The sequence below is a fragment of the Candoia aspera genome, chromosome 6, assembly GCF_035149785.1.
Source record: "Candoia aspera isolate rCanAsp1 chromosome 6, rCanAsp1.hap2, whole genome shotgun sequence".
NCBI lineage: Eukaryota > Metazoa > Chordata > Lepidosauria > Squamata > Boidae > Candoia > Candoia aspera.
This window is the reverse complement of record NC_086158.1, coordinates 92,093,207-92,117,942: the sequence shown is the minus strand read 5'-3', so window position 1 is coordinate 92,117,942 and position 24,736 is coordinate 92,093,207. Positions and strand designations below refer to the sequence as shown.

The 24,736-nt window shown below is 38.1% G+C and overlaps 1 protein-coding gene across 4 annotated transcripts in view; it reads left to right on the top strand.

Annotated features, from left to right (window-relative positions):
• The window catches only part of KCNMA1 (potassium calcium-activated channel subfamily M alpha 1), a 542,368-nt gene that overhangs the window by 206,064 nt on the left and 311,568 nt on the right, over positions 1-24,736 (top strand). The gene's annotated exons all lie outside the window — the stretch shown is intronic.

Genomic DNA, 24,736 nt, shown 5'->3' with positions numbered 1-24,736 from the left:
TCTCACCCCCCCCTTTTTTCCCTTGCAGTATATCACATTAGTGAGTAAAGGTGGGAAGAACCACCACTTGAATCTATAGTTGACAGCATAATAACAATTACTCTGACAATGTAACTTGGGCTGGAAACTCCTCCCCATCCTTAGGCATCCAGCAGAAGCACAGTGGCATCATGAATGTCATCATGCAAATGATAAAATGGTAGTTATGAAATTCATGTCATTTCCATGATGACATCATGTCACACTTGATCTTACCTCCCTTCCCTACCCCTCCCCAGTGTCATGTGATGGTAGGGGAGGGCAAGAAAGGCTAGATCTAATTTGGAGCATAAAAGTTCTGAGGAGGTAGAAGTGATATTTTTCTTCAGTGGCCCAATATGAGGTAGATAGTACCCATATTTGCTTGTGTAAAAATGTACTCAGAGGTCTATTTTGAAAAACTTGAGATCTTCCAGAAGAGCTTGCACAGAAGGAGTTGGATCGTAACTGCCAGTTGCGAAAGCTGACCATTTAATAACCAGAAAATATGGTAGAAGTTATTGTCAGAGGGATAAAAGCTCATTGTTAGAGATGCCTCTTTTCTGCTACGGTGCAGTTTTGTGCTGTAAGAGTGACATTTAGAAACTAATTAAGGAGCCATATTCCTGAGCATTCAGAATGCTCTTTTAGCCATATGTGGCCATGTTTTTTTAATCAAGTCAGTAAACTGCTCCTATAATTAAGCTCCTTGATTGGCATAACATTGGAAGGCATTTGATGTGTAGGTAATAACCTGGTTTGTTCAGAATCAGAAATGCAGATAGAAACATAGGCTGTCCCACGGAAGTCTGCACTTTAGCTGCGATGGAAGTGAGCCAAAAGATAATCATCTCTTGCGTGTGTGAGAATAAAGTGTGTAATGTTTGCTGCAGCAGATTTTAAAAAGCCATCTTGAAGGAGACTGAGATATGGAATTAATAAAATCACCTCATTATTCTGCTGCTTCTTGCTGCTTCTCAGTTTAGTTATTAATTGATGCTACCCATAATTGCTTGCCTTCCTTCCTCACCAAGTATTTGGTTTTGCCGAGTATCCTCAGAGTGGCTGGGTCCACATACCGGCTGATACTAAACATGAAAAGGATCCAAAGAGACTGTATTTGCAGAGATAAGAAGCATCTGTCTGTTACGGTTTTTAAGGGAGAGGCACCAATATGTTGCTGAAATCACAGCAGTTAAATACCAAGCCGTGAGGGACTGTTACATAAGCATCACTCTCCAAGCCTTTGCATGTCAGAAGTTGTCAGTTCTTGATGATGGGCCAACGGGACTCCTTAAAATCTCATGGAGCAGACTCTCCTCTTTTGCCGTAAGCTCAAATGAAGAAAGCACAGTACTTTTCTTGCCAGTCATGCCACTCTTAACAGTTCAAAGTATTACAATTATTACTGTGTCTTTTAAATTTCTTATTTTACTTGGTTTAATGTTATACCATACTGATTTAATCAATTATGATTGAGTGATTATGTGCCATCAAGTCAGTGTTGACTCTTAGCAACTACATAAATAGAATTTCTCCAGGACGCTCTGTCCCCAACCTGGTCCTTCAGTTCTTCTGATGATGCATCCATCACTACTGTAATTGAGTCCATCTACCTTGGTTCTGGTTGTCTTCTTCTCTTTCTTTCTACCTTTCCTAGCATTATAGAGAGCTAGGTCTTCACCTAGCTTTCCTTCTCTAGAGAGCTAGGTCTTCACATAATGTGTCCAAAGTATGATAATTTGAACCTGGTCATTTGTGCCTCGAGTCAGAACTCTGGATTGATTTGTTTTTTTTCATCCGTTTGTTTTCTTTTTATTTATTTATGTATTTATTTATTAAATTTATGTCACCACCCATCTCCCCCAATGGGGGACTCTGGGAGGTTTACAATAAAATGACACTAAAAACATAACCACCTAATTTACCATTAAAATATAAATAAAAAATGAATGTAAAATCCAAGTGGAGAGGGAACACAATCACTAAGGGGTGCTATCACTCTCCCCCTCCCAAGCAAGGCGGCAGGACCAGGTCTTCAGTTTCTTCAGTCTGAGAGCGAGGAGACCCGTCTCAACTCCGGGGGCAAGATATTCCAAAGGGCGGGTGCCACTGTAGAGAAGGCCCGCCTCCTTGACCCTGCTAGATGAAATTCCTTTACTGATGGGGTCCGTAGCATGCCCTCCCTGTCTGACCGGGTGGAGCGGGTTGGTGTTATGGGGATGAGACGGTCCCTCAGGTAACCTGGCCCCATGCCATGTAGGGCTTTAAAGGTGATAACCAACACCTTGAATTGGACCCGGAAGCAAACTGGTACCCAATGCAGCTTGCGTAACAGTGGTGTCACATGGGCTGATTTTACAGCCCTGATAACTGTCCGCACAGCCGCATTCTGGACCAGCTGAAGCTTCTGAATACTCTTCAAGGGTAGCCCCATGTAGAGTGCATTGCAATAGTCTGTATGGGAGATGACAAGGGCATGAGTGACTGTTCGGAGGGCATCTCGGTCCAGGAATGGGCATAGCTGGAGCACCACCCGAAGATGTGCAAAGGCCCTCCTGGCCGTGACTGCTACCTGCTTTTTGAGCAGGAGTCACAAGCCCAGGAGGACCCCCAGGTTCCACACTGGTTCTGAGTGGGGAAGTGTCACCCCATCCAGAACCAAAGAAGACAACTTCCTGGAACCCGAGGGGCCATCAACCCACAGCCACTCTTCTTGGCTATCTTTTTTTTATAGTAATCTTATTAAAGATTATAATTATAAGAGTAAAAACTAATACAAACTGAAAAAAGATAGAAGAGTAAAAAGAAGAAAAGAGAAATAGAAAAGAAAGAAAATAGGAATAAAGAAAAAGAAAAGAAATATATAAAGAAGTGACTTCCCACCTTCATCACAACAAGTATAAACAATTTCAGTAACTTATCACCTTCTCTTAAAATACAACACAAGATCTCTTCTTCCCATACCCTATCTCTTATCTATAAACAAATTGATAAAGCATCATCATTTCAGTCCTGGTGTCAGCAAAAGTCCATTAAGTCCAGAGATAACAACATATCTATTTTAACCTTGATCAAATAAACCAACTTTATATTCTTTCCTTTTAGACACAGTCTCTCCATGCAGACAGATGTCTCTGTTGACAGTATTAAAACTAATTTCTGAGTCCATCATTCAAAAATATCCTTCAGTATGTCCAATGTTAGAATATTTTGCTTCATTCTATAATTGTAAGTTAAGTTTATGTGTTCTCCTTTAATTGTAATCTTTAGTTCCTTCTAGTGTCCCATTATCTTATTATATTTTTTTAAAAAATTCAAAACAAAAGCATTTTCCCACAGGCAGGATTCTTTATAATGAATTCCAAAATCTTATTTCAAATTCATCTGGACCCTTAATCTATTTGTAACTTTCTAAAATCAAAGTTTTAATCATCCTTTTGCTGTTTATTCCCCCCAAAAAAAACTTTTTAAAAACTTGTAGTTAAAACTTTCTTTCACTAAGGATTGAAGGAAACTCACCCAGTGCTGCAAACCTGTCGATCCAAAGGTTCCTAATAGCTGAAAAGCAGTTAACAAGCAATTTCCAAAAGTGATTAGAAAAGGGAGTATGCCAACCTAGTGTCCTTTCAAAGGCAGTTTGAGCAAGATGGCTATTCCTTCATCTCTCAGAGCTCTAAACTCACCAGAGACCAATATCTTATGGTCTCCTCCCAAGGAGCAGCCATCTGGAGCACTTGTAGGCTACCTCAAGTCCTCTTATTATTGGGAGGGGTGTTATCAACATGCCAGTTTACTCGCTAGCTCTTCATTCCACCGCAGCCATCAGCTCCACTTTTTGGAGCTGTCTTCAGTCTGTCATTTCTTCCTCCCAAAGTAAAAAATCTGTTTTCTTGACTATCTGTGGTACTCTCAGAAGTCTTCCCCAACACTGAAGTTCAAAAGCATCAATATCCCTCCTTTCCTGCTACTTCAAAGTCCAATTTTCACTTCCACAGAGTGTTACAGAGAAAACCATTGCCTGCACAGTTCTGATCTTTGAAAATATAGATAAATTGCAGCACCTGTCATTCCCAAGGTCTTCACTGTCATTCTACTAAGAGCTAGACTATGACATATTTCTTGACTTCTGGCTCTTTTACTATTGACAGTCAATTCTAAAAGGCAGAACCTGCCTACCAGTTCAATATCTTTATTGTCAGTTCTTAGGCTAATTGTTGTACCTAATTGTCATCTTTATAGTGAGTCCCGTTTTTTTTTTCCTGTGCTCTTTGACTTTCATTACTAGAATTTGCAGACCATTTGCATTTTCAGCTATCAGAGTAGTGCCATCAGCATAGTGCAGTTTATTTGGCATCTCTTCCTCCAATTTTAAAACCACGTTTATCTTCTTTCAAACAAGCTTCCATCAATATATATTCTGCACATAGGTTGAATAAATAAGCAGAGAGTAAGCAGCTTTGTTTTATTCCTTTGCCAACCAGGTTTCACCATGTTCTGTCCATACTGTGGCTTCCTGACCTGTATACATATAAGATTCTCATGAGGACAATGAGATGTTCGGGGATTCCCATTTTTCTAAGCCCATTCCACAGTTTCACACGATGAACACAAAGCTGCTTGGAGCCTACACATGAGTTCATGATCTGTTCCACAGTCAGCTTCTGGGTACATCTTTGCTGTTATAATGATCTCCTTGTACCAATAATAAAGTCAATTTGATTTCTGGGTACTCCATCTGGTGATGTCCATGCATATACCCATCATTTTGGTTGTTTGAAGACTGTGTTAACAATGAAGAAATCATTGGATTGGCAGAAACTGATAAGTAGTTTGCCTGCCTCATTTTGGTTTCCTAGGCCAGTTGATCAGTTGTAGCCTGATGCAAAATCGTGTGTATAATGGAAAAGCTACTATATATAATTTAATGCAATTCAAACTGCTAAAATTGTTGTTTCTTATAGTTCTTATTTTCCAGTGGTAAGCCCACTTGGTTTGGGAGCTACAAAAATGACCCCTTCTTCTTCCATTGGCTCATGTGATAATGTACTTCTTTGGCTCATGTCATACTGTTCCATGTTTAGTGTTGATGTTGCTATCTAACAGGAGCCAAGATGGATATGTGTCTGCTTAAGCTGGCAGGTGAAAACTGGTTTAACATCTGCTTTAAAGTCACTGCAGTTTGTTGTTTAAAAAGTCAGTTAGTTAAACCAGCATGACAGTAAAAACTTTTGAGGGCTGCTGTCCAGCAAATCTAAGTGGAGTTTTTACAATATTTGTTGAAGCCACTAGCTAGTTACCTTTATGAATCAACCAATTATAGGTTTTAAAATTTAATGGCTTGTTTTAAAAAGTGAACAGACTATGGCTTTTTCGAAAGGAGTATACTGTCCATAGAGGAATATTTAGTTCAGAAAGGAAATTTTGGAAGTTTTGTTTTAGAAATTGGCTACCACATTCTAGAATGCTAATATTTAGATTGAAAAATGTGGTTTTTGCATTTTTTCCATACCAACAAAAATACTGAAATGCAGTATAATTTTGGTTTATAACTTGACATTAAAAAAAAGACAGCTTTTTTTAAGTCCAAAGCATTTAATTACCCTTTAGTTTCTTTGCTGAATTAAATCATTATAGTTATGAAATGGGCTTTTCTTCTCATTCTCTTAAATCAGAACAGCAACATTTTCTACTATGGCAGATGTTCATCCTGTCAAATGGTGATGGGAAGATTTTTAATGTGGCAGACTGCTCAAAGTCTGTAATATTAAAGTCTTTGAAAGCCAACAGAATGGAAGTCATTTACATTTTTTAGAACTTGAAAGAAAGCCTTGTGTGTAGCATTTGGAAGCGTACACAGATCTGGGGTAGTGATGAGTGAAAGTAGATTACCTTCAAGGACGTGATACTGAAGTCAAGAATGTACATTTCATCAAGCTTGCAGGATAGCGTATTCCAGGATTGGAGACCCCAGCTTTAGGGGGACCTTAGCGTAATCAGAAGACCCATTTATTTTTCAGAATCAGCTTCCTCTGCCTCTAACCCCACCTACTTTAGTTCCTTACTTACAGAGAAGATAAGTAACTAGCACACTATCACCACGATCCTTTTGAATTAGCTGCCATCTTTTTGTGTTGTTGTGGCTCCCTGTCATGTTTGGATAAGCTCCCAGAACAATGCAATAAGCAGAAAGTCAGTTACCAACAAGTGTAAGGAACACAATAAAACCAATCCAAAACGTAGCCAGATTAAAGAAGAAAAGCCTTCTCTGCAAGTTGCTTTCTTTACTGTTAATGAATATATTAATGCATTGTGAAATAAGCTATCAACCCTGCTGAAGAAATCATCATTTACATAGAAGGGATTTCCACCATTCTTGGGTTGCACCGAAAAGGACTTGGTATCCATATCAACTATCCATGCAGGGGATTCTTAAAAGTGGTATTTACATAAAAGGATTTGAAAGTGTATACTTTATTTGTTTGTTTGTTTGTTTACAGGACTTATGCGGCCACCTATCTCACACAGTGACTCTAGGTGGCTCACAGCAATCCATAAACCATAGTTAAGAGCAAAGGTACCCTTCCCCTCAGGCACCAGACCAAACAGCCTTATGGCTGAACCCCCATCCTAGCCCAATGCTGAGAATCTAAGATTCTGATGCTACATTAGTCACTGTATTGGGAGCTTGAGTGCACCACAAGCCAACAACCAATAAATGCCTGATGTTGTGTATTATTTATCAACTGCCTTGCTGTCCTCTAACACTTCCCTGCATTTTACAATAAGGACAAAGTGCTAATGCCCTGCCTCTTGGGTTCTTTTCATGGCCCAAGACACCAAGTAAACAGCCCCTATTTTTTCCCCTTTCTTCTCTCTTCATACTTCTCACCCAGATCCTTTCCCCTTTGTGTTCGCAAACTGTGGACCAAATATTTTAGAAGGCAAATTGTAATGAGTCCCTTTGCAGATGGAAAACTCACTCAAGAAGAGAAGATGGGACTTTTATATATTTACTTAGCTGATTAATAAGCCTTCCTGCCCTTTGGGAGGAAGACACTTCTGGCTGGCTGAATATTGTTGGTTATATAAGCAGATGTATTTTGGTTTAGAAGCTCTAAATGAGAGATAGCAAAAGAGTTATTTTCTTTATACTATCTGTTGTTCGCAGGCTTTGGAAATTGCCATTATTGCTAAGGGGGAAATAAAGTGATATTGCATTTTTAAAAAGTCAAAAGCCACTGTTGGGACTATATGGGGCGGCATGTATTCCTTGCATAGGGCACACACCCCCAAAGAAAAAAATCATAAACCCCACACAAAAAAAACCCATTCCTCCCTCCTTCTTCTCAAAGACTGGCTAAAGAGGAATATATATACATATACATTTGTAGATATTATACAAGGACTTCATGTCACTAGGCTTGGTATGGCCTCCTTCCCAAGATCTCTTTTAGAAAGGCTTAAATTGACAGAGGTAGACCTGTGTGTCACTGTATGTAAGGGGTGAAACTGGCAAGGTGGGAACCAATAGTTCTTAGGCCAGACAGAACGTTATGTGGAGCAGATATCTCCAACCCTCAAGGCCAGGAAATGAATAGCCAAGGGCCTGTTGATTTGAAAAGGTGGGAGAAAAAGGCCTAGATGCATGGATTTCTGTGACTTCCCTTAATAAAGCAATAAATCAACTTAGATAGCCATGTTGAGTCTATGAAGCTTCCAACCCTACCGAATGAGGAGCTGATACTCATTGCTATGCCTTGTGTGAAGTCTGACACTGTAAAAGTCATTAGGGCTATGCAGTATTTCAAAGGGAAGAGGTGCTTCAGAGCATGCATGGACACCCATGTAGTATCTGTCGGTAAATCCTTATGCCAAGCATCAATTTTCATGGGACTGTGCTGCAGCAGTGGAGAGTAAGTGCATAAAGGCAAAAAGGCAGCTGCTTTAAAGAGTCACCGACAGGCACTAAGTGAGTGTTGACGCTCTCTGAAGAGCCTCCTCCCCTTAGAATCCAAAGTCCTGCAGAGCCCCCAAAAATAATCACCTGCTCCATCCATCTTTAAATTCATCCATCCATAATTAAATAGACAAGATGCAGAACAGCCAATGTAGCTTATCTAATTAAATAGGTGAAACACACTGACATTAGAAAAAATGTAAGAGATATATGTACCCTACCAGTGCTAAGAACTTTTAAGATTGTCTGGGCCAGTGGAAATGTTTCAAGATATATTTGCTCTCTCCTTCATCTCAGCATGGTAAGACCTTACATTTGGCAAGGTCATGGCCAAAAGTTTTATTATCTTTTAGGGGTATCATTCGAATAAAATGCAGTTTTTCCTCCAGAGTTGTTAGTTTATGTTCCCACTCAATTTTGGTATATGAAAGACATAGTAACTTTCTCATACAAATTCTTCACAATTTTATTTATTTTGTTGCACAGATAAGTGGTATTGTGGTTAAGTATTAGCACCAATGCTAAGGATTAGCCCCTGTACAATGTTGCAGGACAATAGTTCAATGAAGCTCCAATTCATTAAGTGCTATAGCTGTCCTATCAGGGTCTAAGAAAGTGAGCAATATGTTAGTTGGAAGGGAAATTATTATTAGGTGTTAGGGTTGTCTGTACATGATTGCAAAGACTATTCAGAATTTTAACTGGGAGTCTTTGGGTTTGTATGGCAATGAATTGCTAGGAACACTGCGTTCAAGTGTCAAATAACCAGGATGATCAAAAGACCTTCCTGGACATAAAGAACTCTTCAGGGCTGGAATATGATGCTCACCAAAGTTTTGTGGTGAGTCCCAGTTTAAGGACAAACAAGGGATGCAGGTTCAAAAGCAGACTGGAATCTAGAGTGAAGGATGCATCACAATTCAGAAAGCCCACTGAGATTCAGCTGAAACAGATAAACCTCTTCTGTTCTACAGTACCTTTCAAAGATCTCATGGCCAATCTGGGCAGGAACAGAGTTAATTCAGAGTCTAAGGCTACTTCACTAAGAGTGACCACACTGAACATTTCATAGTACCACACTGAGTTCATAGTCCACACATTGGCTTCTCTTAACAAAGCTGCAACAGGGTTGGCAGTGCTTGGGAATTCATGAAAAAAGAATAAGGTCCTTTGGAGTATGTAGGAATGCAGATTCTCAATTTTTTGAAAAATAAATTATGGTGACCATATGATGATGGTGAGTTTAACTTCTCTGTCTTCAGCTTTATCATAGGAGATACATTCTAAGTTCTATTTCTTTATGGAATCCAGGTAATCAAGGTTAAAAACCATTGTGGGTGCAAATAAGAAATTATGATGTGGCAGAAGGGGCATCATTCTTTTTTGAGGCAGGATTCTGTTGTATTTCTAGTATTAAAGGCTGTAAGCCATATTTGGAAAATGCTGGGACAGAAATATAATGTTGACCCTTATTCATGTGATGAAGTTACTTCTTGGAATATAATCCCAGTAGAGAGAGACAGGGGGAGATAAAGGGAGAGAGAGATTTGAATTTATGGGCTAACATGGGTATTTAGTCTTTAGATCAGCTAATTCCTAATCAAGTTTTTAAACCATTAGAGCTACTAAAAGAGGGATTTGGATGATCTGAAATTTAAGAATGGCAACATATGCATTTGAAAACACGTTTTTGCATAGTTTGGCTCCAATGCATTAGCAGCCATCAGGCACTTTGGTAGCTGCCTAAAACTGAAAGTGGTCCTTGCCATTCACAATACTCACTGACTATCTTTATTAAGATTTATTGAGAAGAAAGGGATGGGGTTATAATAATTCCAGCAACTAAGCTATTTCCCATTTAGAACCAACATAGGCCTTTGTGCAGAAACGTTGTGGTTCTTTCTAACTGCCTTCTTGTGATCCAGTGGGGTCATGGGACCTTTCACTGATATTGGAGAAGGTTGCAGTGGTTATTTACTTAACAATCTTTAAAATATTTGACAGTCTGCCAACCAACTCTTACACTAGCATCTAATTCAAAGCAAACAGGACATATCCACAAGATTGGAGTGAGGCCATAATTGTCCCCATACTTAACAAGGGGAATAGAGCAGATCTGGCTGACTAGAGACCTATTAGCACTACTAGCAACTGTATGAACACCATCTAGACTGGACATTGCAGGACTGGATAAAGGAAGTATCTATTGAATAATGAATGAGCGGGTTTTCCTTCTAGGTGCTCTAACATTGATTATGTGCTGGTTTTCTGAAACCTACTTGAGAAATATAGCCATGAAGCAAAGACCTCATTATATGTGGACTTTGTAGATTTTAAACTGGCATTTGATTCCATTTCAAGGGCAATCTGGTAGAGGAAATGGAAAATACTAGCATAGACAGACATGTATTTTTTCGTATCCAGTGCCTGAATGAAAATTCTACTGCCAGAGCTACATGTGTGTTAACTGACCCAATAACTGTTCAGAAGGGAGTTAGACAGGGTTGTATTTCGATCCCCACATTATTTAACTTACCTAAACTCCTAATAGCTAATTTGACTGACTCCAACTTATACCTGCCCCAGATTGTGGGTACTCATGTATCTGTTCTCTTATATGACAATGATAATAGCTATTGTTTCATAAGCCTCAGTTTGCCTTAGACAAGCTTTTAGAATCTTGGCAGACCAATGTAAAGAACACACTATCAGAAAACTAAAGTAGTGGTTTTTGATAAGAAACCTAAAAAAACTTAAGGGGACCATTGCAGAGAAAGAAATTGAAACATTCCACCTGGTACTGGCTCCTGGAAAGCTCCTACAGACCATGCAAATCAAAAGCGCTAAGGAGCTCTGCATCAATACTGAGTTTCTTTGTGCACAAGGCAAAGAATGTACCTCTGCAGCATTGAAGTTATTTGAGGGAAAGGTAATGGCCCAAATGCTTCATGGTGCACAGTTAGGCGCATTCTCTAATTATAAACTTCTAGAAACAATTCAAAGTAGGTTCCTCCAATCAATTTCCAGGTACCTAAATGTGTATCAAATGCATTATTAAAGCTAGAATAGGATCATTGATAGCAGAGGCAAAGACATATTTAATTATTGGCTCAAGTGCCATTTCCCCCCCCAACAGGATTGATTCCTCTAATTTTTCTGGATTGATTTCAGTGTTCTTGGTATCAGTACTCAAAAAACTTGTGTCCATTGGCCTTCCTCCTGACTAGTTGCGATTCTTAGAATATAAACACGTTTTTCAAATTATTAATGCTAGATTATTTTTTTTAATATTGAACAAGAGAATGAATTTAGTTTCATGTTATATCAAGGAGCATGTAGAGTACCCAAGATGGGAACCAAGTAAATATTCAACTACAGTTGTATCTCCTGCTCATTGGTGAATTTTTTTAAAAGCCAGACATGGTGCTCTATCTACATCAGTTTTCAGCCAAAATTCCTTTCTCCTGTAATTCAGCTTCAACAGAAATCACCCAGCATGTTTTGTTGTACTGTTTGTATTATCAAGGTAGACATCAAACTTTTATTTCCCCCTTGTCGGAACATATGCCAGGATGGTTAGTTCAATTTTATCTTATCTTCCTTGTATTGGATAACAAGCCTAAAGTACATATATTATACCTAAATTTTGTGTCACAGCTATTAAAGCACAAATTACTGCAGAACTAGATCCAGGATAATGAAAAACAAACATGATATGTAGGGTGAGTTATTAGAATGTTATGCATGGTTTTAAATTGGTTTGATTATGTTATATTATTGTAGTGTAATTTTGCTGTCCAATTTTTTTTCCTTATTGTTCTCGGTATTGATTGAATAAGTCTTTGTCTACGTGGATTTTATTTTGATTCTTATTACAGTAGACAGAAATGTATAGAATAGTGGTAGGAAGGGAATAATTAAATACAGCATGCTTTATCGTTTGGAGGAGTGAAAGATGTTTAGAAGGTTTATATGAATTTTTTTCCTTTATTTTAATATAAAGGGGAGGAGTAACTGTACTTTATGTGATAAAGTGGAATGACTTATAGAAAATAATGTGTTTTGGTTTAATGTAGAGTAAGAGATTGATCATGGAAATTTTGTATATCCTTGCTGCTAAAAGTCGGAAGCCCCATCTTTTGTAAATTAAAAAAAAATCTCTTGTGTTTCTGCACTTTTTTTCTTTGTAGGTTTTTTTGTTGCTTTTTTGTCGTTTTTATTCTTTTCTTGAAACCTAATAAAATGTACTATAATAAAGCAGCCGTTTGTTTTTTTTTGCCAGGTTTCAGAGGTTGCCTATTCAGACAGCTGCATGATTTCAGGCAAAGATTAACTTGCTCTGAGCAGTTGCTGAGACGTGTGACAAATGTGTCCCATGTGCTGAAACACCTATTGGAATTGAATCCAAAGTATTGCACAGCTCATGGTTTTGTTCTGCCCAGTTTTTGGCAGACATTTGTTGGGAGAGGCAAAGTTAATTATTTCTTGATTGCTGAACTACAAAATGACAGTGTTCTGTTTGTCTTCCCATCTTTCTCATAATCGTCTATACAGATAGCAGATGTTAAATGTGATTATATAACACAGACCTAACAGTTCTATAACAATTACAGTTTTATCCATCATAGAGAAGATTCTTTTTCAGCATGGAGTTGTATGTGGTAAGGTGGAAGGTTATCACAGAAAGGCACTAGTCAAAGCAATGTTATGAGCTGGAGAGAAGAAAATGTTAGGTGTTCGTGGTATCTGTCCTATCTTAGAGCAAAGGACCACGCTGAGATGGTAGCTTGAATCTCTAGTGTTTATTGTCCTACCCTACTAGACAGGAAATCCTGCCAAACTGAAAGACTGTGGGAAACCCTCACAGATAAACCCAAAACTCAAGGCAGGTCCACTCTTGAGTTTCTTCAAAGGAAAGTTCAAACTCTCTAAGCTACGCATGCGTTTTCCCCCCTGGATAGGGGCCCCCTCCTGCTCACCATCCATACTCAGGACAGTATCTTCGAGAAAAAGGATCTAGAAATGGGGAACATGGGATATTCCCAAACATTTTTGGAAATTGCAGCTGTAAATAGTAGTCAAGATCGGATATGAGGTAAAGCTGAAAGAAAAGAGCAAAATACCCGCCCAGACTTACCTACAGATTTCTCACTTCCAGATTTTCTATTCTTTAATAGGTGAACCATCAACATTCTTATGAAAACGTATTAAAGAACAGCATATCTTGAACAGCCCACTTAGTCCCAGTTAGCGTGTCCTAGAGATGTATTGGTTCAGTTAATGACAAAGCACTTTTTATTTCAGTCCACAGATGCTTATTCCATATAACAGAAAAAAAAAAGCCTCAGTGGGGTTCAACTTGCAGCTGTAAATTTACATTTCCTTCTGCAAAGACTGCACATCGCTCTTGAAAAGCTGTAAATTTCAGAGAAATTGCTGATTAGTCAAACTATCCTTGTCTTTTCTTCAAAAGTTGATGAGCCAATCAAGCATCAAAGGAAGGCACAGACTTTCCTTTTGTGCTAATTGGAGTGGGGGGGAGGCAACATAACTTATCTCGAGTTGACACATCTAACTGAAGGTTAAAATAGATAGTCTTGTTTGGTCTCCAGCCACAGATGTTTTGAGTGACTTTGAAACCTCTGAACCATAATGCATTCCATGCTGCTTAATGGATTTTATGATTGTTGCTTTTTCTGAATTAAATATATAACTAGATCTTGGCATGATTGTGTGGCATTCAGTTGTCTTGTTAATGCCATTGAAAGATGATGGTAAGAAAATAAGTTCCATAGGCTAAAAACTTACTCACAAATCCTTTGCAAAGTAAACAAACTTGCAAGGGCCCTCCCTCGCTCTTTATTGTATTCTCTTTTTCAGGAAACACTATCTGTAGGTTAGAGTGGGAAGTAAAAAAGTAAATACATCCTGGGAGAAGCTAATGGCAAGCTACTATCAAGAAAGCTACATGGTTGTGTCTATTAAGTCACCAGAAGTCATGATTAACTTTAACAAAGCTTATCCTTTTTGACTCACCAATGAACAGGACCTGATGCATTTACTCAGGCCTGCCAAACTCAGCTTTGTGATGTTGGCAGACATGTCAATCTACAAATCCAAAGGATTTCAGACTTGGAATCAGGTGATCCTCCCCACAGAAAATATTTCAGAGGTGATTCTGAAGTTCAAGATTTGTATAGCCAAATAAATTCAATTAATTCCAAAGGAAATAACTCTTCAGTAGCATTCATTCCCTGATGACCAGCTGCCTCAAAACCAGTAGAACTTCATCTGTACATAGAAAGTTAAGATTCAATACATTAGTTAGCTTTCCCTTAAAATGTCAGCATTTTGCATACTTTTTGACAATTGCCTTTGCTCACTCCATATAGTGCATCTTTAGGACACTATGTCTTTATTTTTAATGCATCTTAGGACTTTATTTCTTTATTTAAAATGCAAATGTCATTCTGCAAAGTAAGTAAATTACATATTGGAAAATAAAGAGCCTCATGCTCAGTATCAAATATTATATATCATCAAGAAATATGCACAGTTATGAATCTTCCAGTTAAATTTTGTTTCCATCAACAAAAATAGGGGGAAAATTCCTTATGGTAGATTCAGATATTTAGGAATCTGCCTTATGCTGGCTCAGACAATTCCTTCCATTTGCTCAAAAATTTTGCTGTAGTTTTGAAGCAGGAGAATTTGGGTAAAAGACCCACTGCTGTTTTTTTTTTTTTTTAATTATTAGTATTACCTGAAATTCATAGGGGAAACCACTTACATTGCCCACACCAGACCTAGGTAGGGAAAGTCCATTCTAGACAGATAGTCAAAAACAGCAGGGTGAAATTGGTAAATTGGCAGTAGCCAGTTGACGTAGGTAGCTGAATGAAGTTACAAGCCCTTTTATACAAGTGGCAGCAGCATGCAGGACCATGGATAGTGGCAAATGTTCCTTGCAGTTTGACATTCTTTCCTTCCAGAAGAAAAGATAGTTGTTTTAGAGCCATTTAAAGTCAACTGATGCCTTACCACCCAGTAGGTGACTCATCCCTAGCTTATTGGGCTGTTTAAAGGGCCCTCGAGTGATTTGTCATTAAAGCTTCTGGAGAGGCAGAGGTTCTGCTCAGGGTTTATCCTTCAGATAAGAAGGATGGCAAGATTGTATCCTGGCTAGCAGGGCCAAGAATCTGGGATCAATTATTTTTCCTCTGAACAAGAAGCTTTAGTCTAACCTAGTGAGAGTTTTTTGCTGCATCTGACCATCTGAGGGCTGTGGGTTATAAAAACTGTAGGTCACAAACTTGCATAAGAAGTTCATATGCCATATGCAGATTGGGAAGGAGTAACCAGAACATATACACTTGTATGAAAGTACAGTTGTTTTCCTAACATTTTCACTAATTTTATAATAAAATTTAGGGTATCTTTATATGATTGTGAATATTTCTAACTGGAATATTCTTTATTTTTGATGGGAACATTTAAGTATCTTTTTTTTTGAGTGGGGCATATATTTCAATAAATAATCAATTATATTTAATCTAAATTGATGATAAAAATGCTGCTGACCAACACAAGGGACTGAAGATTAAATAGCAGAATCCTAAAGTAGCTCAGGTGTTTCCTTCTTCAGGTCTGCCATACAATGAAAAATAATGTCGATGAACAATGCAATATTTTATACATCCTAAATGTATTCAGAGCTCTGTGTTCACATTGAGTCCCTTCCCATTTTGACAGATTTGTGATGGATAAAAGCACAGTATTTTCTTTTCTGTCAATGGGAGAGCATGACTTGTGCATGTGGGGATCCATCAAAGCCATTTGCTCAGGAATCGGTTCATTTGTTCCAGGAAAAAGTATATTCTATTTATAATCTGGATGACTTTCAATAATCTCTTAAAACACAGAACTAGGAGAATATAGCAGTTAAGTAAACCATCCAAGAACCAGGAATTCTTTGGCTCAGAGGCTGCCCCAATACAAATCTCCGATATAGAAGACAGTATTACTAGCCTTCCTTTAGAGAATTACTGTTAGGATTGCTGGCAATATGAATGTGAAACACATTGATCATTTAAAAGTGCTATTTAAGTGCAATAATTTTAGTAGAAGTAAAAATGCATGCTATTTATAGCTTTCGGTTGGGTTTAATTTGTTTCTCTCCCAGTTAATGTTCAAACTCTTATTTTCTATGAATTGACTATCTTTCAAGAGTTAGCATTTGTTTTTTTTTCAAAATATTGACTTTTTTAGTATTCAGGAACAACATGCCATGTTTCTTCTGTAACTTATGAAATGACTGAAATGTAAAAATTCATTATAAAATATCATTGAGAAGAGCCCTGATTCCCAGTTACTGTTTGCCCGTATATTTTGTGACCATGCTACTGAATTTACAAACCTGAGAGCTATTCACAAAACATGTAGAATAGTGGCTGATATTTCTATTTTTTCTCTCAAGATGATGAAAGAATGGGATGGCGAGGTGTACAAATACATGTGCCTGCTAACTACATGGGGAGGCATGAAATATGTGTTGCTGGTCAGAAACATATAATCATGAATTTGAATGTGTTGGGATAATTCCACTGACACACACACACACACACACACATGCACACACACACACACACACACAAAGCCCAGGTAAATGGTGAGAAGTAGAACTAGAAGTTGGAAGGATAACTCTGGGAAGAAAAGATGGTATAGCTCCAGAGACACCATTTGGCTTTCAGAACTGCATCCTACAAATATGATATGTGGACAAGTTCTCCTGAGGCTGGTCTGGAGTGATTTTATCCTCTGCCCAAGAGAATTAGTTGAAAGCTTCACTCTTGAGTTCTCAATCTGGCCAACCTATTGACCAAGTGCTTTTTAACATCTATCCATCTATCTATTCATCATCTATCTTAAAAGTTTTAAAAAGGAAGATAAAACTAAAACAAACTATTAAAAAGTAAGAAGAAGAAAAGGAAAACCAGAAAGCCAAAAATGCAAGAAAGAAATAAAAAGTAAAAGAGAAAAAAGAAAGAAAAAAAGTCTTCCAATATTTTTCACAGCAGTTCTAAGTCCAATTATATTTTAACCTCTCTCTCTAAAGTTACATCATGACTCTCTTCTTCTATAATCTATCCTGTCTAATCATCAAAACCATAAATCATAAGTTTATTTTTTTCTTTTATGCAAAAAGTCCATAAGGGGTTTCCAAACAGCAATAAACATAGATACTGTCTTTTCTCTAATCAAAGAAGTCAATTTGACCATCTCAGTGAGTTCCATCATCTTCACCAACCATTCCTCCATTGTAGGTATTGCTGAATCTTTCCATCCTTGTGCATACAATAATCTCACTGCAGTTATCATATACAAAAACAAAGTTCCATGACTTTTTTTCCAACTATTTGCCCATCAGTCCCAAAAGAAAGACCTGTGGTCTCAATTATATATTAATCTTTCAAATCCTCTGAATCAGTGTTATGTATTTGAATCCAAAATTTTCTAGCTTTTTTACATGTCCACCAAGCATGATAAATGTCCCTTCCTGTTCACATTTCCAACATAAATTTGAAGTGCCTTTATACATTCAGGTCGGCGGTTCGAAACCGCGCGGCGGGGTGAGCTCCCGTTGCTCGTCCCAGCTCCTGCTCACCTAGCAGTTCGAAAACATGCAAATGTGAGTAGATCAATAGGTACCGCTTCGGCGGGAAGGTAACGGCGTTCCGTGTCGTCATGCTGGCCACATGACCCGGAAGTGTCCTATGGACAACGCCGGCTCCAAGGCTTAGAAACGGAGATGAGCACCGCCCCCTAGAGTCGGACTCGACTGGACTTTACGTCAAGGGAAACCTTTACCTTTTTACTTATACATTCTAGACAATTTCTCTGCTGACATATACCAACGGTACATCATTTTATAAACATTCTCTTTAAGATTATAACATAATGTAAATTTCACTCCTTCCAACCACATCTTTTCCCATTGTTCCATCTGTGTATTATAACCAAATTTTTAGCCCATGTTATCATGCATCCTTTCACTTGTTCTTCTGTTTCAAGTTTCAATAAAAGTTTACACATTTTAGCTAATACATGTTCATCATTTGTACCCAATCTATTTCAAACTCAGTCTCAGTCACACAAGAAGTTTCTCGTCTATAAAATGCTTCTTGTGCTGAGAGCCACAAAGGTGTTTTTGGGCACAACCCGGGTTTGTATCTATTCCACATTCTCAGTATGGCATGTCTAACATAATGATTTTTAAAATCCACACTAACCTTGACCTTGTCATACCACAAATATCCATGCCACCCAAATCTCAGGTCGTGTCTTTCTAAGTCCAAGAGCCTTCTGAAGCAGCACCCACTCCTTCATCAATACAGTTGCAAATCAGGTAGACCCAATCCTCTTCTTTCCTTTGCATCTTGCAACACCTTATATTTAACTTGTTTTTCTCCCCTGCCACACAAATTTAGATATATCTGTCTGCCACTATTTAAATGCTGCACCAGTTGTCAAAACAGGAATGGTCTGAAACAAAAACATCATTCTAGGCAGAACATTCATTTCTATTAAGAAATTCTCCCAGCAATGACAATTGTAGTTTCTCCCATCTTAACGTGTCTTTTTAAACTTCATTCCATGTCTTAACATAGCTATTTTGCAATAACATACAGTTCATATTTGTCATAGTGATACCCAGGTATTTTACCTTCTTCTCAATCTTAAAACCTGTTTTCTTCATCAATTCTGTTTGATCTTCAATTTTTGTGCTTTGAATCAGTCAGGAGAATGAGTATGAACTTCGAATCAAATTGCTAAAATCAACAAGTTGCCTTCAAATTGAATTTCAGAAACAGATATTTACATGGGCGTAGCAGGTGTGTAAATGAAACATTAGTGTTTGCTTCTGCACATAGAGGAAAATGTCATGTCAGCATTTTATCTTGATTTTATGTTCAGTTCCACCTGACTAACTAGCATAACAACTCTGCAGAGCTTTTATTCTCTGTTAAGGAAAGGAATGAAATAAAACCCTGACCGTTCACTACGGAAAACACTGAAGTGTATTCTTAATTTTGCTGACCTGGAAAAAGAAAGCTGTCCAAAGGAGGTGTCTGACTTGGCTGGAAGACTAGGAAAGGCTTGGCAACCACCAGGTATTCTCCTGCAGGACTGATTGCTTTCTGTCATCCCAGCATTAAATAGAATTAAAAAGAAATTAGCTCAGCAGGTGGTATACAGCACAAAAAACACTGCACCTCTGAAAGGTTGTCTTAGAAATTCTCCTTAATATAAAGGGAACACAGCAAGTTGCAGTGCCCAGTAAACCAGAAAACTTTCAATTATTTGGCTATTTGAATGTCTAAACTTTATGAGATTTGGAATTTTCAGATATTTCTGATGGAGAAATCCATGAGTTGCACAGGGTCAGCCAAACTCTGTATTGTCTTTGGGTTTAAATTCTCTAACTGGGTTAAAAAGTAGCTGACATCCATTTTAGAAAGTGAAACCCTGCAAAGAAAAGGCCCTCAAAAACAGTTGCCCAGCTGTCTGTATTCTACAGTCTTCTAGGGTTTGGTTAATATGTGGTGTTTAACCTGGTCAGAATAATCCAGTTTATTCATAAGAGCCTGGATTTAGTGAAACCTATATATAATTAAGGGTATCTAAAGACAGAAGCGTAAGTCCCAAAGAGTAAAGTCAATTAAAGGACTAATAAGTTATAATAGAAAGCTCGCAACTCTGAGCTTTCTGTCCACATAATAGAGAAAGAAGAACGAACGTTTGTTTTGTTCCTATGGAAAGCAAATTGAAGAGGATAACCCAAGAGTTTTCCAATCAAGGGAACACAAACAAGAGGAAGAATGAGCTAGCTTGTTCTCTCCCCTAATGCTTACCTGCTCAGTAGGTTAAAAGGTGCAGATAATTGATGCTGCTGCAGCTATATCTTCAAAATAACCACCAAAAAAACAAACAAAAAAAATGGTGAAGGGTGGTCTCAAATCACATTTGGAAAATTATGCCTTGCTTAGTTGGGTCAGATATTGTGTAGGTCTGGTTTAAACCTCTCTCACATGACAACCATTGCTATTTGTCAAGCGAGCAAATGCAGAAATAAGGGGGTTCTTGAGAAACTGAGAAATCTTGAGAAATTGTCTCTGGATATAAAGAAGTGCTACTAATGGAATAAAATATTAGTCTGTTGGAAGTTGCATGAGCCCAAACACAGCAGTTCCCTTATTCACTAAAGCAGCCCATCTTTTAGGCTTTTGTGAGGAAGAGGGAGGAGGAGGAGGAAGAGGAGGAGGAGGATTAAGACTTATTTTAGTGAGTCATCTTCTTAAAACAATGGCCTTCCCCCTCAGTCCTGCATTCTATTGAATATAAGCAAATGACCATAAAGAGATAAATTGAAATCTTATGGTCCTTGGGTAGCAGACTCTGGGTATTTTAGACTGCAGCTGCCATAATCTCTGGAAATTAGAAGGCATTAGGTTGTTGGGAATTGCCTAACGATATCAGGGAATAGTAATTGACTTATTTGGCTCTTAATATACAGCTTTCATCTTAATGTAACCAGTCTTCTTCAGGCTGAAGTAGATGATGGCTGAAGAGGGGCAAATCTATTTTAGTAATTCCAGCCCTACTTGAGAGGTGTTTACATTACTCAGACTGAAGGAGCAAACATTGAGATACTACACTGCTGAATTAATCTAGGCAGAGTGAACTAATTAATAATTTTAAATTTTTTAGAAAATCTGGTCTTTAAGCCACTTTTCTCTTTTATCGGTATATCTAGCAGCAAAAATAGCCCACAGTGCCTTTTCACATAGTTTTGACAACTGGACAAAAGGGTTGTGTGTGCCATTCATCCTGTCCCGAGACCAAAATGGGCAACCTTTTTTTTTTCCCCCTATGAGCCACTCACTCAAAGTCAAAGTCAGGTGAAGGGAAGAAACGATGGTGATTTGAAGACTTCACCACTGCTGCTCTTAACCAGGTCTTTCTCTACCCCTGAAAGTGAAATGAGGCCAAGGGCCACATCCAACCTCGCAGCCCCAGATTTACCACTTCAGCCCTAAATAATATATTTTTCTTCCCCTTTTTGAAGGACATAGTAGTATGACCTAGTCAGTGCAGAGATAAGATTTTGTAGGGTTTTGACAAGATAAGCTCCAGTGAGTTCTGTTGATCTCCGCAGGATAATATTAAGGACATAGTTAATTCTTCCCATAATATTAACAGGACTGAAAGATGTTAAATCCTCAGTAGGCTTAGGAAATGGAGTATAAGCTCTCCTTCCAGCTTGCACATATGTAGACTATAACTAATACAGTCTCTGTACCAAAGCTCCATATGTACAGTAATAGGCCATGCAAAAAGCAGAGTGCTTTTCCTGATCTCCCATTCATGACTTTATGTATAGAGAGATCATATATATTGAATATACTGTATGCACACAGGCTGGAGGAGAGAGTTGGCTATTCAACTCCCATTCCCTTTTTGCAAGTTCATCATACCATGGTGGAGAACTTTGAGTTTTGTTGGGTGGGGGAAATAAGATCTGATTTGTCAGTTTCTTTCAGGGACTTTCATGAATCTCCCCAGGATTTTTAACAGTCCTTCTTCAGACTGTGCAACAAATTGATATTCTGAACCAGAACGTGAAATATTAGCATATGCACAGATGTCAAAACCCATAAAAAGGGAATTTTTGTATCTCATAGTTATGACTTTATATTTAGTCTCCTTTTCTGTAAGTAATCTAACAATACTGTTTTCTAGTTTTTTTTTTCCTTTTGCACATTTTTGTTTTTACTCATTTCATTAAATTAATTTCTTTTTTAAAGAGAAACCTGCAGAGGAACATTTTTCTTTCCTAGTGATCTTGTCCTTTTATATCACAAAATGTGCTTTACGGAGGTCACAGTGCAATAATATGCAGCAATCAGGTTTCCAGCAGCTGCGTTTCTTTCCCGTAAAATGTTAAGCCCTTCACATATCACCTAGCAAAACAAATTACAAATTACAGTATGGAAGGGTTTTGGAGTGGGGGGGAGCAAAACATCTGTTACAGAATGGAGAAAAAATGTTTCTGCTTCATAGGATATTTGCCAAGAAATAAAGACATTAATCCTTTTTGAAAATAAAACAACTTGAATTTTACATTTTCAAAAATATATTTCAAAGGTCTTTTCAGCCTTTTTAAAAACCTTGCATTCAGTCTGTAGGTTGTTATGAGCAAATGTTTGCCAACATTTTCTAGCCACTGAAATATTTTCAGCCTGATTCCTTCATGTTGCCTTTATCCATCCATCCATCTGTCTGTCTAGTGCCTCCTGCTGGTGATAACGTATGATCTTAGCACCATCAGAACATATTAGTGCAGTGTGCTGCACATCGGGCTGCCTTTGCAGACCACTTGGAAACCAGCCCATATGCTAGTAGATGAGTGACACTATAGCCACCTACTTTTAATGGTGTGTGGGAATGACCTTGGGAGACAAGGGAGAGCGCCACAGACTGGACAAGTGGTGTGTAAACAATATCTTGGGAAAGGAAGGGAGAAATACTTTCAGTCTTGTAAGATTTGGTTAACGTAACCTTGCAAGAAAGATAGAGCTAGTACTCCTGCTTGTGCTTTTTGTCTGGACTACCTCACAGGGCTAACATCAACCTTGCAAGACTGAAAGTATTCCTCCCCTCCTTTCCTTTTACTCTCTGGGAAACTAGAGAGAGAGGGTTGCATGCCCTCCCTCCTTCTGTGGACTGAGATACCTTTTAAATGCCAATAGTGTCAGACTCCACAATCAAATGATTAATGGATCGTCTGATCGTGTTCACCTGCCATGATGAGTCAACACGTGTCAAGAACCAGTGGGGAGGGGGAACACCAAGGAGTGTGAACGTATGCTGTTTGGGCTAATAGGGAGAGTCAAGGTCATACCATCAGAGACATCTGTGCTTGGCATACGTGGCCACTGGAATTAGGTGGGAAGAGAAGAAGGGGGAAGTGGGGTAGTTGCTAACTACCTTTTAATTAGGTAGTTTGGGTGGGAATCTTCAATCACAGCTTTTTCTCTTGATCTGTACACATTCTCAATAAATCTGAATTCTGCATATTTTAATTGTGCATGAGTCAGGTTGTTATTGGGATTCAAAGTGTCAGTTTCTTACATCCAGTCTGCAGCTCTCCCTCCTGTTGCCAAGGTCATTCCCTCATGCCATTACATCACTTGAGTGTCATGGGCACTGCATTAACTTTAGATAAGATTTGGGGTGACATAACAACTGCTGGTCTTAACCTTTAAAGTCCTACATTGCTTGGTTCTCAGGTACCTTCAGATTGCCTCCACATAGAACCAACCCAGTTTGTATGCTTGTCCCAAGTGGAGATGTTTAGAATTCCCCATTCAGGTCAGTGAGAAAAGAGAGAAAAGCTCAAAGGTAGTCTTTTTCCATGGTGGGCCTCGCCTTACAGAGTAGCATCCCACCAGAGATGCAGAAAGCATCTCCTGTAACATCATTCAGGAAAGCCTTGAAGATTTAACTCTCCCACAGGACATTTAGAACATAATGGTGGATATTAGCAATTTGGAGTTAGCACCTTGATTTTATTAGCACCTGTTTATTGTTTTTATCAGATGCTGTGTTAGTATGCTGTAAACTGCCTGGAGTCAATCCTACCTTTGGAAGTACATACTTTCAATGCATAAACATGGAATATTAGGGAATTAATTTCTTATTCATTTGCTAAGAAGAAAGACGCACATGCCTTAACAAGAAAGAGAGGGATAACAAAAGAAGATACAAGTTTCCATGAAAATGTGCTGTTTTATATTTATATTTTGAAAATTAAGTATAATTGCTAGAAATGCAGGATATCATGCCATATCAGAAAGCACTGTTCTGGTTGAGTTGATTTGTAAATGGCATGAACACACAACTTCAGTGTTTCTGCTCTTCCTTCTTAAGATTTTCTATCTTTAAAGGCAACTTTGACCTCCAAATATAAGACTGTTGACTGTAAAGTTGGACACACAGGCTGTCAAGAAAATCTGCATATTATGAAGTTTCAATTCTCATACTCTTGACTGTGTTATTTATGACTTTTTTCATGAGTAGTGAGTGGTGAAATTTTTGTGTAGTGATTGGTTACCCACATTTACATTGTGTAAATATGTCAGCCAATATATTCTTATTATCCAAACTAACACTGAATACATGCAATAATCATTTACTCGGTTGCCTGTACAAGAAAAAATATCCCATTCCCCTATTTTCCATAGTAAGCTTAATGCTGGCCACCACCATTTGTGAGTTTGAATGTGGGAGGAAAAGGTACGCCATGTCAAATATTACTTAAGATTGTCCTTGTTTTTTTCTGCTCATTGATAACATATTTGCTCTTTATAGCATGTAAACAACCTTGGCTAATGTAAAAAAAACTAAGCAGGGTCAGATCTGGTCAGTACTAAGATGGGAGACTATCATGAAACCCCAAGCCTGTAGACAGGCCTGGAAAGTTGAGAAAACATCCCAGAAGAAATTAAGAATTATGATAATAATAATAAAACAAGGGGAAAAAGGGAAAAATACCAGGGAGAATTGCTCAAATCTTCCTTACCCATTATGAAAAATAAATAATAAAAACAAGAATACCCATAATTCAAATGTTAACAAACAACACATATCAACAACCCATTGCTATAAATCAGGTATAGATTTCTCCTTCTCGTGGTA